The sequence below is a fragment of the Rhea pennata genome, chromosome 7, assembly GCF_028389875.1.
Source record: "Rhea pennata isolate bPtePen1 chromosome 7, bPtePen1.pri, whole genome shotgun sequence".
Taxonomy (NCBI): domain Eukaryota; kingdom Metazoa; phylum Chordata; class Aves; order Rheiformes; family Rheidae; genus Rhea; species Rhea pennata.
The window spans coordinates 12,096,785-12,109,947 of record NC_084669.1 but is presented as its reverse complement, the minus strand read 5'-3'; positions in this window follow the sequence as shown (position 1 = coordinate 12,109,947).

The following is a 13,163-nucleotide window of genomic DNA, read 5'->3' as shown; positions in this document are numbered from 1 at the left end:
ATTATGCTGTATTACACTTATTCAATAAAGTCTTAAAAAAAAAAAAAAGAAAAGTAAGGCATGAAACTGGTTTAGATTATATCTCCATGGACTCTGCTATAGACTATGAAGAAGCTATAGCTTCTTTCAGCTTTGGGTGGATGTAGAATAGATTTTTCTTTGAAAAAAATTTTAAAAAGACCTAAACCTTAGAAAAGATGACACAAAGATGACTGGATCTTGAATTAGCGCAAATGAACATAATCTCCAAAGATATGATTAGTCCCATTTTTTCCTCAAAAACATTGTAGTCAAACAACAGCATAATTTTTTTATGTTTTGTTTCTATTCAATATTAGGATTGAACAGAATAAACTGAAATCCCAGAGCAATAAACATACTTCAAACTGGGAGCCAAGACAAATCCAAAAAATACCCAATGGAAAAAAGATATTACAGGAATAATGGAATCCCAGTAAGAATTCATAAGTCTTTACAAAGACAGCAAAGAAAAAAAATCATTTTCCACCAGAAATCTAAATCTTCCCATTCACATACCAGCAACTCTATACATTTACTATCTTTACTATTGTATTGTAAATCATTCCATAGCTGATAATCATGTGAAGATTTATGTACACAACACACCACAGTTTATCCACCTGTGCTTAGCAGCCATTGCCTTGCAAGTAGTTTCATAGAAAGCAACAGACTGACAAATCAGAAGCATCTTTTCACTTCAGTAGGAAATTTTTCAGATATCTTCTTCATTTTACCTAGGCATTAAAACTAGTACTCAAAAATCACTTTGCATCCAGTGGCAAGACTCCCACGATGAAATTCAAAAGATACCAGAAGTAAATCAGAAGCACCTAACCCAATTTTAAACACAATAATAAAAAAAAAATCCTCATCACCATGAAGGAGGCAGCGGCTCTTGAACATAGCCTTCAAAGGGGGGAGGACCTCAACAACCTCAATAAACCCAGGAATATTGCATGTACAGAATTCCCCTGATAAGCAAGCTTTACAGAGGTCATTCTGCAGATGGATTAGTATAAATTAACCTTTAAACAACTGCTATATAGTCCTTGTTAGGTAGTTCTTGATTTACTATAGCAACTTAGGAAAGTACTAGAATAGCTAGTGTAAATCACTTTTAATTGCAATATGGAGAGATTCAAAAAGTTAATGGTTTTAAACCAGAAGTTTTAAAATGGTTCAAATAACATACCAGCACAATCTTCTTGCTTATGCTTGTGTGGCACCTCGTGTTTTGGGACCCGTCTGCAAACCTTGAGTGTCCATTGTACAAAGCTGGAGTGAAGAGAGTAGAAGGGAGATGGGAGCCTCTCCTGACCTCTTATACCAGCCGTTGGTAGCCTTTGTGGATTTAGATAGCATCAATTTGCTACTCAAAGGTTCTGAATTCAAAGGAAAAACCTAATGAGGGCTAAGATTATAGATCTCAGAAGGGAGCTGAAAAGTGTATATAATATGTTGTCTCTGTCACTGAGCACTTTATGTATGCATGCATACACACACACACCTTTTACATATATATAAAAATATATAAATTTATATATAAAAACTATGTATGTGTGTGTATATATATATACACACATATACACACACAAAATTTTGAATCCTTTTAATGAAACATTTCAGTACAGCATGGAACAAAACAGCAACTGAGAACATAAAAAATAGAAAAGGAGGGACACACTAGTATCAAATGTGCAATATAAGTAAAGTGAATAGGCTGTTGCAGGCAAAGGTAAACTGTGGACATTTCTTTCTTCCTCCAGATTCTTCTTTTGTTTCGCTAGCGAAAAAGTTATTCCTAAAATACCACAAAAACTTCCCCTCCAACAGTCTATGTGTTCTATAGTCTCTTTGAACTATTCAGAAGGACATTTTCTAGGGACATTACTGGCCTTTTGGAAACAAGGCTCTTTTCTCCTTTGAATCCCTTTATTTATTTATTTATGATTGTGATGAGGGAGGAATTCAACATGAAGACAATTTCCTTAGTTCAAACAGTTACTTATAAGAAAGGATGAGAGAGAAGCCTGGATAAACTGATATCTTTGAAACTTCCCCGCAATTTTTTGGAATAGGTATAATTAGTTAGGGATGGATAACATCCATAGTTTGAGGCCCTGGATTGATAGATGCTTTACAAACATACAAAGCAGGGTCATCCAATGCTTTTATATTCACAGAGTAAGTCTTTCTGATCTCTCTGGAAAGAGGGAGCCCATACAACGAGAGAATTTGACCCTTAGGATAGCTTACAGAATTGCTAGTCCCCTCAATTACCCTGCTCACAGATGGGGAGCTGGAAGAAATGCATCACACCATTATATGGTTGCCTCTCATTCAATCTAGGAAGATCGTTATCTCTCGAGTTAATAGTACAATATTTAACCTAGCAAGTATTCAGAGTTGCTATTAAATAACAATATTGAACTAAGCAATAACCAGCCCTTGTCTTGGCTATTTATGATCCCAGTAATATATTGTGTGCATCGCTGGCTTTCTTTTCTGGCATCTGTAAGCTCTTCTGACTGGTTAAATGCTCCAGCATTGATACTGGAAGGAGCAATCGCTAGATGCTGTTTTTCTGCTAATGAAGAAAATGGATCCAAGACCTAGGTGACCTTGTTATCCACAATGCATTCTGATTCTTCTAAAAGAAGGTTTGCTTGCTTTGAAGAGGGGAGAAGGGGGAGACACCACTACTGATTTCATTGTACTATTCTGAAAGCAAAACAAGATAAACATAATTTCATTGTCTCCTACTTGCATGAGATCTTCCTCAATACTTATGCCCGCAAAGACAGGAAAAACTAAAGCGTACAAACCAGACAAGCCAGAGTCTCGGTGCCTCTTCATCTCGCATCAAACCACACCACGTGCATGCTTGTGTGTTAGTCACTGCTAGAAGCTTGTTTCCACATACAACCATTACTTTTTTCAAAGTCTCTTTTTAACTCTTATGCTACCAGTTAGGTGACAGAAGACTAATCAGATAAATCACATGCAGCAAAGGAAAACCAGTTGTACTTCTGCTTCTTCATGTTGATGACTAATACTTACAGCACAGCAGCTGCCCCTCCTTTTCTGAAAGAAAAAATATTTCCTGTAAATTAAGAATATCAAAATCTTGAATGGTGTTGCTAAAAAGCCCAGTTTAGTACTTCTCAAAGCTAAAACCACATAAAATGTTTTGGGCCGTATTAGGGTACTACATGTATCTGCTGATTAGATGGACTTTACAGATGACATGGCACTGTTTCCACTTTCCTAATTTCAGATCAAGTGGCTTTCCTTTCCACTGCTTCTAAAATATCGTGTCATCTGGTTGGTACTAAATACGTGTCATGCTCCACCATTGAGGCAGCCACGTTTCAGGCAGAAAGGTGGACAATATTCCTTCATCATAAAGTACCACTTATACAAATTAATCAATAAACAACTGAATTAAGAGGAGTTCTGGATCACATATATTAGTGCTAAACTAACAAGCTGTAGGCATAAAAAGCTTTTATTTAAATCTCTCCCTTTCCCTATCTTGCCAAAAACAAGCCCCAGTCTCATCCACAACCTGATGCTTCACAGCAGCGATTAAAGTAAGATCTTTCCTTGAGCAACCTACTGCTAGGGATATCGTGGAAATGGCAGACTGAGAAATTTCATCTGTCATCCTCCTGTAATGAAAAGTTGCAATGATGATGAACACAGGCAAATTCATTATGAAAATGAGTGCTGATTCCTGATATGGGTGTTAAATAGATCTCATTTTCTCTCATCTCTCTTCTGCTGCACTAGCAAGCTTATTGCTCTGCTCATTCCCTGCAGCAAGGCAGAACCTCTCCATAAGGCATAACAACAAATGCGGGTAATTGATATAAGAGCACGTAAGACCATTCAGATCTTCTTTGGACTGAGGCCACAGATACGAGCCCATTGAGAAGGGAAAAGGTCATTGAAGCAGTGTTTAAATTTAAAAGGGAAAGGCAATAGGAGGAAATCCAGGAATTACAAGGAGAGTAAGGAAAGGCTAAAGAAAGCCCCAGAGCATTTCCTTCCTCCGAAGATGTGGATCTGAGGCATATTGCTCTCTCTTAGGAAGTCCAAGAGGTCTCAGAGAGGGACTTAAGGATAAATTCCAGTCAGAGCTGCAACAGTTTTTGCTTGTTCTTCCATTTTATTCATTTTCATCAGTGGCAGTAGGAAGAGAGTGGTTTATGACACAGTTAAAACTGAGCTTAAGAGCATCACAGAAATGGCCTGAAAGAATTTATAAAGTTCTGTGTGCAGAATTTTGCTAGGAAAGTTTCATAAAAGCTCAACCATCCAACAAAATGGCCTTGAAAAGGTATATTATACACAACTGTTTATAGATTTTTAAGATCAAAAAGACCCATGGAGATCTGCAGCTTCGAAGTCTCCATAATATTAATGGTAACACTTCACCCAGGAATTCCTCTAACCAGCTCAATGACTTCTGGAGTGATTAAAGCTGGTCTATTAGAAAGAAATTTCCTTGTAATTTAAAGATTCAAGTGATGGAAAACCTTCCCTTTCCTCTGAGTAGTCAGCCCAAGTTGTTAATTACCTCTGCTTTAAGAAAATAAATCAGAAATAAAAAAGCTCTACATTCATTTTGAATTCATCTAGTTTCAATTTCCAGCTACTGTTTCATGTTATGACTTTGTCTAAAATTAATGAGCCCTTTCACATCTCTGTACTATATGCTAGTTATTCCCCTTGGAGATCCTTAGAGAATGTGATCAAGTTGCCGTTTAACCTTATTATAGACAGGAGCAGCAAACTCTCTCCTACAATGTCTCCCCATACACTTTTTAATGTTGAATTCAGGGACCACTTCAGCAAGTGCGGAAGCAATTTATTCTCTTTGCCCATGTAGGGCTCTACTGGGAGATTCTGCAATTAATGCCAGAAATGGTGGCTATTCTCAGATCTGCTGATTTAGGTGAGGGCTGAAACCATCTGCTCGTTTATATGTACGTCAACACTTAACTCACGGAAGCAACTTCTCCACGAGCAGCCTGCTCGGATCACAGAAATCCTAAGCTATATGTGAAGGTCCAAGGCCCAGTTCTCCCATCCCCTGGACAGCCATTCCCCAGTGACACTGACACAAAGAAAAGACAGACTTTGGAAAGGACGTGAAGGGATAGCAAAAGCACAGGAGACAGCAGACAAGTAGAGGTCATGTGACATTTCTTGTCTTCATAAACCTTGACATGTAGGTTTCTTTTCTTCCCTTTGAAATCTGAATATCTCGATCATGAAATCTATAAGTGTGCAGGATCAATCTGTAAGCTTATTCACATAAAATATTGTTACAAGAATGCGACCTGGCAGTCTCATTCATTTTAAATAAGTTTACGACAGAGAGTTACATTCTTAGTCTACATTTCAGATCGCACAGAGTAACATGAATTTCAAAGCCTATGAGCACAAAACTAGCTTAATGAGTTGGATTTGTTTCCCCTATTTCCACTATTTTCTAATTTTCTAATCTAATCTCTACAGAGTTGAAGTGCTTAGGAGCTGGTTACCCAAAAGTAGGATTCACTCACCTAATCTTAGCTGTATAAAAATTAGTCATCTATTCAATGCCAGGCATTCAAGTTTCTTTCCTCCACAAAGGAAAGACAAGTGATTTTGAAAGGGATTCATTCTAAAATTGGTACCTAAACTAGGGGGATAGAGTTGCCATCTGATTTCCTTTGCACAGAGTAAGATCCTAGCTAATTAACCTGCTTTAGAGGCACACGTTTTTCCTGTTTAAATTACAGGACATAAATCCCATTCTCGTTGCCAATCAATGGAGGCTCACAATGATTGCACCCTGTGAGAGGGATTTTACGGAAGAAGGATGCATACATCCATCATATAATTAACACAAATTAGAGGAGAACTCAACAAGTGTGCTAAATCTTACCCTCTCCAAGTACAGGTGTTAAGCTACAGATATTGATCCTTCAAGTAATTGTAGTCCCATTATATTAATAAAAATACAGATATAACAAAAAATACCTATTTTGGCACTTTATGACTTATACCAAAAGTCTCAAAGATAATATTGCAGGGAAACTTCCCTTTCCCTCCATATTGCTTAAAAAGCTGCTTGAATATGTATCTCAGAGCATTAAAAAAATCTCAGATGAACACACAGGATGGGAAGTCCTTAATCATGACTGGGATCTTAATTGGCATTGATCTGTCATCCAGCTAAGAGCTCTTCTATAGGAGATACCTATTTTCACAGGATAAGACATGACATCAATCCAAAGAAGGAATGAAACTAAAATTAAGCATTTTTTTCTAGATTATTTCTGAATAACCTACTAATTGACAGGAGCGTTACTCCTGACAGAATCTGAAGTCTCCTGAGAGCAATTCTCTTTTTTCCTGCTCAACAATGCACATACTTTTCGTTTCATTCTGTCTCTTCAGCATAAGGAGTCGAAAAGGAGTAGAGTTCCCAAAACACGTTCACAGTTTAAATGTGCTGTATGCTTAGATATGAAATCAGCAGTTTCAGGTAATTTTAAGTAGACTATACACATGTAAGGGTATTAAGTGACAGAACGTATAAATAAGCATCTCCAGGGGGAAAGAAAACTTCAGCAGACATCTCAATATTGTGCGCAGAATACATAGATGCGTAAAGACAAAGCAATTGAGCCACATTTAACTGATCCAATGTCTCATGCAGCTGTGATATCACAAAGCTAATTTCATTAGCTAACGGGACAATCTGACCTAAAAATCTATTTATAATTGTGGGCTGATACAAATTAAAACTGGAGCTTCTCAGCAAGTCTGTTTGCTTTTCAAGCTCCTAAAAGGTATTTACGCATTACCTCTTACATCAGTGAGCGAGTCTCATGATGACCCTGGACCTCAAACTGAAGACAAGCTTCCGAAGGAGCCCAGTGAGCTCTGAAACAATTCATCATGACTTGGCAACCTGGAAAAAAAAAGAAATAATAAATCTGGCCTGGCTCAGCTGTGCAACTGATGGTTTGTTTGCAGACTGTACTCTACTTCTCTGTGAATGAGATGAACCTGTGACCCAGTACGTATCAAAGTAGCATTTCAATTCATCTGGAAGTCAGAAGGGATTAGCAGCTGTAACTCCACTCTCTAACCATACATGGCTTGTGATTAGATGGAATAGATGCACATGGTTCATTGCAGTTCTTGGCATTTGTAATCTTCACAAGCACTCATTACAAGGGAAAAAAACAAATAAACCAGGAAAAAAAAGGCAATTAATCTAAGTCTATTCAGTTGTTTTTCCAAATGCCCTTTCATATGAAAGGTGAGATATTTTATTCAGATTTGTCCCATTCTGTCTCCTCCGGTGACATGGAAGAAAATATTTTATTCCTTGCATTGAGAAGCAAACCAATAAACTGTCTAATTTTTCTAAACTCCTAATATTCCTGTGAGGAAATACCTCTGGGGAATTTAAAGCAGCAATGAAAAGAAAAATAGATTTCTTGGAGAAATCATCATTTCTTGGATGTCTTAGGATCAAGCATTTATTCTCAGAGTCACTATAAGTGAGATAGAAATAATGAGTTCTATAATGGTATCATGTATAGAAAAAGGAAAAAGAAAAAGTTGTCACATCTGTCCTAGTTTCAAACTTGATCTAACATGCCTTGGTTGTTTCTTTGACTTCAGCTTATCCAGCCACTTTTCCTTACCCCTTCCTAGGTTTGCATTTCCTGAAAGCCTAGAAAGATGTAGATAATAAGCAAGTGACTAACAAAATATCATCTTTCAGCTCACAATACTGTAAATGTAAACCAAGAAACTGCTAATCTTTAAGATCCACCAGAACATACAGAACAATTTTTTTTCTCATATCATCAAGCATTGAAGAATTTCAATGCCTCAAATCAGAAAACACCGAATTTGTGAGGATAGAATTATCTTATTTTTAATAGGGAGATAACATAAATTTTCTTCATTAAACACAACATTTATATTCCATAATAACTTTTCTTTCTTTCCATTATACATTACCCTTTCTCAACCCCATGTGTAAAGCATCAAGCTACAAGTATTTATCAGAGCAGTTCCTACTGTCTTTGTGAGAACAGGCTTGAAACCCAGAAAATAATCAGGCTCTTGGATTTTTTTTTCTTAATAGTATTCCAGAAGTAGCATGCATTTTGATTTAAGTGAACCAGAACCTTCTCTTTAAGATACAACAGGATGTGATCAAGTCGGGGTAATATCAAGAGAAGATCCGCATTCTATGAAAATACATCTGTATTCCCCGTATTACTGGTATTTAAAGGATAAGCAATCATTATAAGATTCAAACAAATTTAAGAAGAGGAAGTTTACTTTTTAATTCAGCAAGGAAATGATTATATTCTTAGGAAGATGTATTTTTTTTATTATTATTATTGACAGCAGCGTTTACTTGGAGAACTCAGATAAGCTTTCTGTTGTACAGTTCCTTCATCAAAACCCGTAGGCTGTTGCAGAGGCAACAGCAGTACAACCCACTATCAGAGAGCAAAGATACTGCATTGCAGACGCTTCATATTTGAGGGTCTCACTGCACCCTAGGCAATAAAGTCACCGGGCTGCTGTAGGACAGAGTTCAGCAGTGAAGCACATTACCACCCTGCCGCACCAGAACAGAGATCTCTTTGAAATGATTGCTTGGTAATTTGCACTAGCAATTAACTAGTTGAACACCTTTAATCTTAGTACGCTAGCATCACAAGTGTGGCAGAAATTCAAAGTAGGGTATCCATCTCCAATATTCATTGTATTTAATGCCAGATTGACAATTTTTGATACGCTAGTCCTGTTATTGATCCCTAAGTGTGTGACCCCATCAGACCTAACCTCCACAGCCTGCTTGCTCCCTAAAGACTCACTTCAGAAACTGCTGTCAGGAGTTTGAGGGAGGAAAAGAGAAGATGACAAGCACTTTTACTCTTTCATTTGTTATCAACAGGCAACAATTTAATGAGTTGTTAACCAAAACTTCAGTCACATTCGTTATTCATCTATTATTATGGCATTTACCTTGTGTAAGACATTTATTTTTGCCCTTCACTACTTCTTAGCTTTTCCTTAGATGTCACGTAGTAGATGTATAGATCAGCTTCTGCTTTACTGGTTCAGGATGCTTGATAAGAATCACAGCCAAGGCTGGTTTGCACAGTAGAAAAGAGTTAAGAGTCACCCGTAGATTGTTTAATAAAGGTAGTGTCATTTTCAATTATACGGCACAAACACTCCCGTAAATTTTACGTCATATCACCAAGGAAACTCACTGCAATAATTCAGTCAAAGCCAAAGAGGATTTCTACAACAGCTTAATAATAACAATGTGTTCTTCTCTGTTGCCCTTTATCCAAGGATATCAGTGCTTTTCACCAATATTAATTCATTTTCAAAACACAACTGCAGAGTATAATCTCAGGAAATTAATTGAGAATGACATTCCAGCGGATCCTAACTGTTGATCCCTCCCCAACTTTCTGCAGAACAAGAAAAATCCCCACAAGTATCTCCAAATCACAGGAGTTCCACCACCTTGTCTCATGCATCTAGCATCTTGGACATGAAAAATGTAAAAAATTAAGGATGTGTAATACCCTTGCATAAACTTTACAGTTCATACAAATTCTTTTTTATGGTCTCCATAAAGAAGTGCACCAACCTGGAATACATAAAGCCAAAAGTTACAAAGGCAATGAAGGACATAAATTATTGGATTTTTTTTTTTTTTTAAAAAAAAGCAGTGCTTCTTGCCTTATGTGCTCTATGTAGAGCTGCTGTAATAACATAAAATAGCGGATCATGATCTCCATCCAATGTGGTGTGCCACAAAAAGCACTGCAGCGGTAAGCAACCTAAAAGAGCCATAGGCCTGGAGGCTCTTTCTTCTTTCTCCAGATACACCGAAACTATCTCATACCTCATGACAGGGCATTTTGCTGCTCCATGATTCAGTCTCTCCGATCAGAATAACACTTCTGTATACAGAAAGCCTAGTACTTGGGTTGATTCTCTCCTGTACCTTTAGAACATAGTGCAGGAGACAAAGGCGAAGTATTGGATCTAAGAGTGCTGCAACCAGTGGCTGCAGCTCATGTTTTTAGTGCTGTCTTTTCCTCTAACTTGTTTCCCTATCATTCTTTCCTCTCTGTTGTCACATAGGTCAACTTGACCTGTGCTCAGGTCACTGCAACTCTTTTTATCACTTTGTATCTTCAGCGAAGATTTATCCCTCCACTTTTTTTAAACATTAGTATTAATATCTCCTCATGACAAATAGAGATTTTTAATACTGCCCTTGGCATGCTCAAATACAAACACAAATTCTTACGTGCTGAAGCAGACATTGTGGTGGGGGGAAAGCAGAAAGAGAAATCAAATATGTTGCCTGGACAGAAGAACTGACTCGCTGCATATGGCAGTGAGAACATCACCCCAATACCAGTGAAAGAACAGCAGCAGCCAAACATGCAAGCTATAACTCAGGTTTTAATTAGACAACTGTGATTTCCTGCACACAGACTATTGCTTGGATCAGCACTACCAGAGCAAAAACGTACCTTCCTTCCTCCCCATCCACCTCTCTGTATCCCTACACCTTTTAGAAATGCAAAGCCCAAGTGCCATATAGCTGAAACACCACAGCAGATAACATCACTAACATCTCTGGCTACAATCGTGCCTGTTTGAGAGATATGAAGGGTGATATAAGAAATCTAATACATTTGAGTGTTTTAGGAGAGTAGATAAGGAATGTTCACAACTGGTTTTCACAAGAAATATACACCTGTAGGCTAGTTCCATAACTGCAAGACATTTAATCCACACCAGGGCTCACCCTCCGCTGGGGCTGATCAGTGTTTATTTCAATGCTATTATGGAACACTAGAACAGACGTCCCTTGGGCTTTCTTCGTGGTTAGGTCATGCATAAGAAAACTCTACCAGGTCAAACCAAAGACCTCCTAGTTCAGTGTCCTGTGCCCCAATCCAACCAACAGCAGACGCTCAAAGGAGGTGGGGGGTTAATACCACAGCATATATAGAAGGAGCACCTGAACTTTGCTCGGAATGTCCCACCACCTAGTACCTTCATATATTTCCAGCCAGCTTCCAGTGGTTTTTGCAAGGTGCAATATATAGGCTGAGGTCTGATAAGAGGCGTGAGTATGCAGTCTGAGAGGTGGTCTCTCCTCAGACAATGTGAAATCTTGGTTGCAGGGAGAGCTCAGCAGCCGGACACACTGACAAATCCAATTTCTAGTATGGTTCCTGAACCCTTAGATAGCCCAGCAGTGTTTGCAGTCACACACTTTCCTGTGTCTCTGCACCACAATTTAAAACAGAGGAGAGGGAAACATCAAGGCATCACTAGTTTTCTGTTGATTCAAAGTATTTTAAGCAAATGGAGCCAGTCAGAAAAAAAACACTGCTCCCTGCAAAGTGTTAACAGATCTGCCTATTTTCTTCCCATGCTACCTCCACCTGTGGAGTAGGAATGCCTCAGCACAGGAGTCAAGCTATTTTTCTGACCTCTTCTCTCTCCACAGCTAGTCTACCATATCTTCTGACCTTCAACTCTCCACCTCTGGTTGTAGGCCTGACCATGAAGACCTAGCTAAAGGTGATTTCAGGTTAACCACTTGTTCACCAGCACCTAACTGACTCCTTACTTTGCCAAAGACAGCTGTCAAGATCCATTTGCAGTAAATGGCAACTGGTCTCGAGTACCAGTGCACTTTCCTGGCTCCTCCTTCCCTTTCCACCAAGTCTGGTCTACTCTTGTCCTCCCTTAGATGAATGGTTTGTGCAAGCAGGGTGGTTGCATTTCTCTGGATAGATGAGACTAGGGCATAACATAAATCATGAATAGTTCTCATTCAGATGTAACCTTTGACTGACAGATGCCAGTATAAATAAGAACAGTGGTACTATTCTTCAGACCTCTGGGAGGCTCTTTCTGGAGGAAAAAATCTCATAGTAAATGAGACTGCAGAGCTGTGAAGCTGTCACTGTCAAGATAAGGAGTGGTGCACAGCATCAAGGGAGACTTAAAATCCAAATAGTGCAACCACTGCTCAAGTTGTTTATCAAAACTGGTAGAGCTCAAATAGGGGGGGGGGGGGAACTCTTCCAAAAGTACAGTTTCCTTCTGATTAGCTAAGGGGCTGTTATCTGTGACTAGTCTTCCTCTTTGAATTCACATACTGCATATTGGTCTGTTATTGCTTGTACTTCATAGCAAGCAGACTTTTAAAAACCAATAAAATCTCAAATAATTTATAACATATGAGAAAGACATAACATAGATCTGGGCAATAGATGGGACATAACATAGATCATACTAATTCTTATCATCTTTTTCATTCCGACATGTGTATATGTAGATATACATATATACACACACATGTATATATACACATACATTTTATATACAAATTTTAAAAAGAAATAGGATTTCCAGAAATCCAATTCATTCTAGATTTTTTCATCCTAAATTAGGCTACATTTAAATGCTAGCAAACAGCAGTGAACAATTTCTCAAAGGGTTTGGCTTTATTATCAAGCTACTCGGGTAATAATAATGCCTGAATCCAAAGACTTGTTTACATGGTCTGCTGCCTCCTTGCATGAACTATTGACCATCTGTGTGAGCGTTTCCTGGGCAATGGATTGAACTCAAAGATGTGATGATCCCATACTGGCAATAATGGAAAAAAAGTTATTATTTTCCCCCAGAATCAAAGGCTTAATAAAACTAACTCAACCTGAACAAGACCGTGTTGCCAGGAGTTTGGGGGGGGAGGGGGGAAGAGAAATGCATAGGGAGAGACTTTAGAAACTTTTCAGGTTGTCTTTCCCTTTACATAAAGCTTTCAAAAGGAGGAGAAAAAGCATGCAAATGGAAATAAGGACTGAAATATAACGAATGATAGATACAAATACTTCACATAGAATATAAAGGCAAAAAGATGGCTCTTGAAATCAGAAAAATATTGCAAGTTTGGTGCATATTCATAGGTATGTTAAAAGCACAAGCAGTTTGTGTGCAGGCAGGCAGGGAGTTAAGATTTTGAGTATTTTGTTAAATTTTTGGAGCGTGCT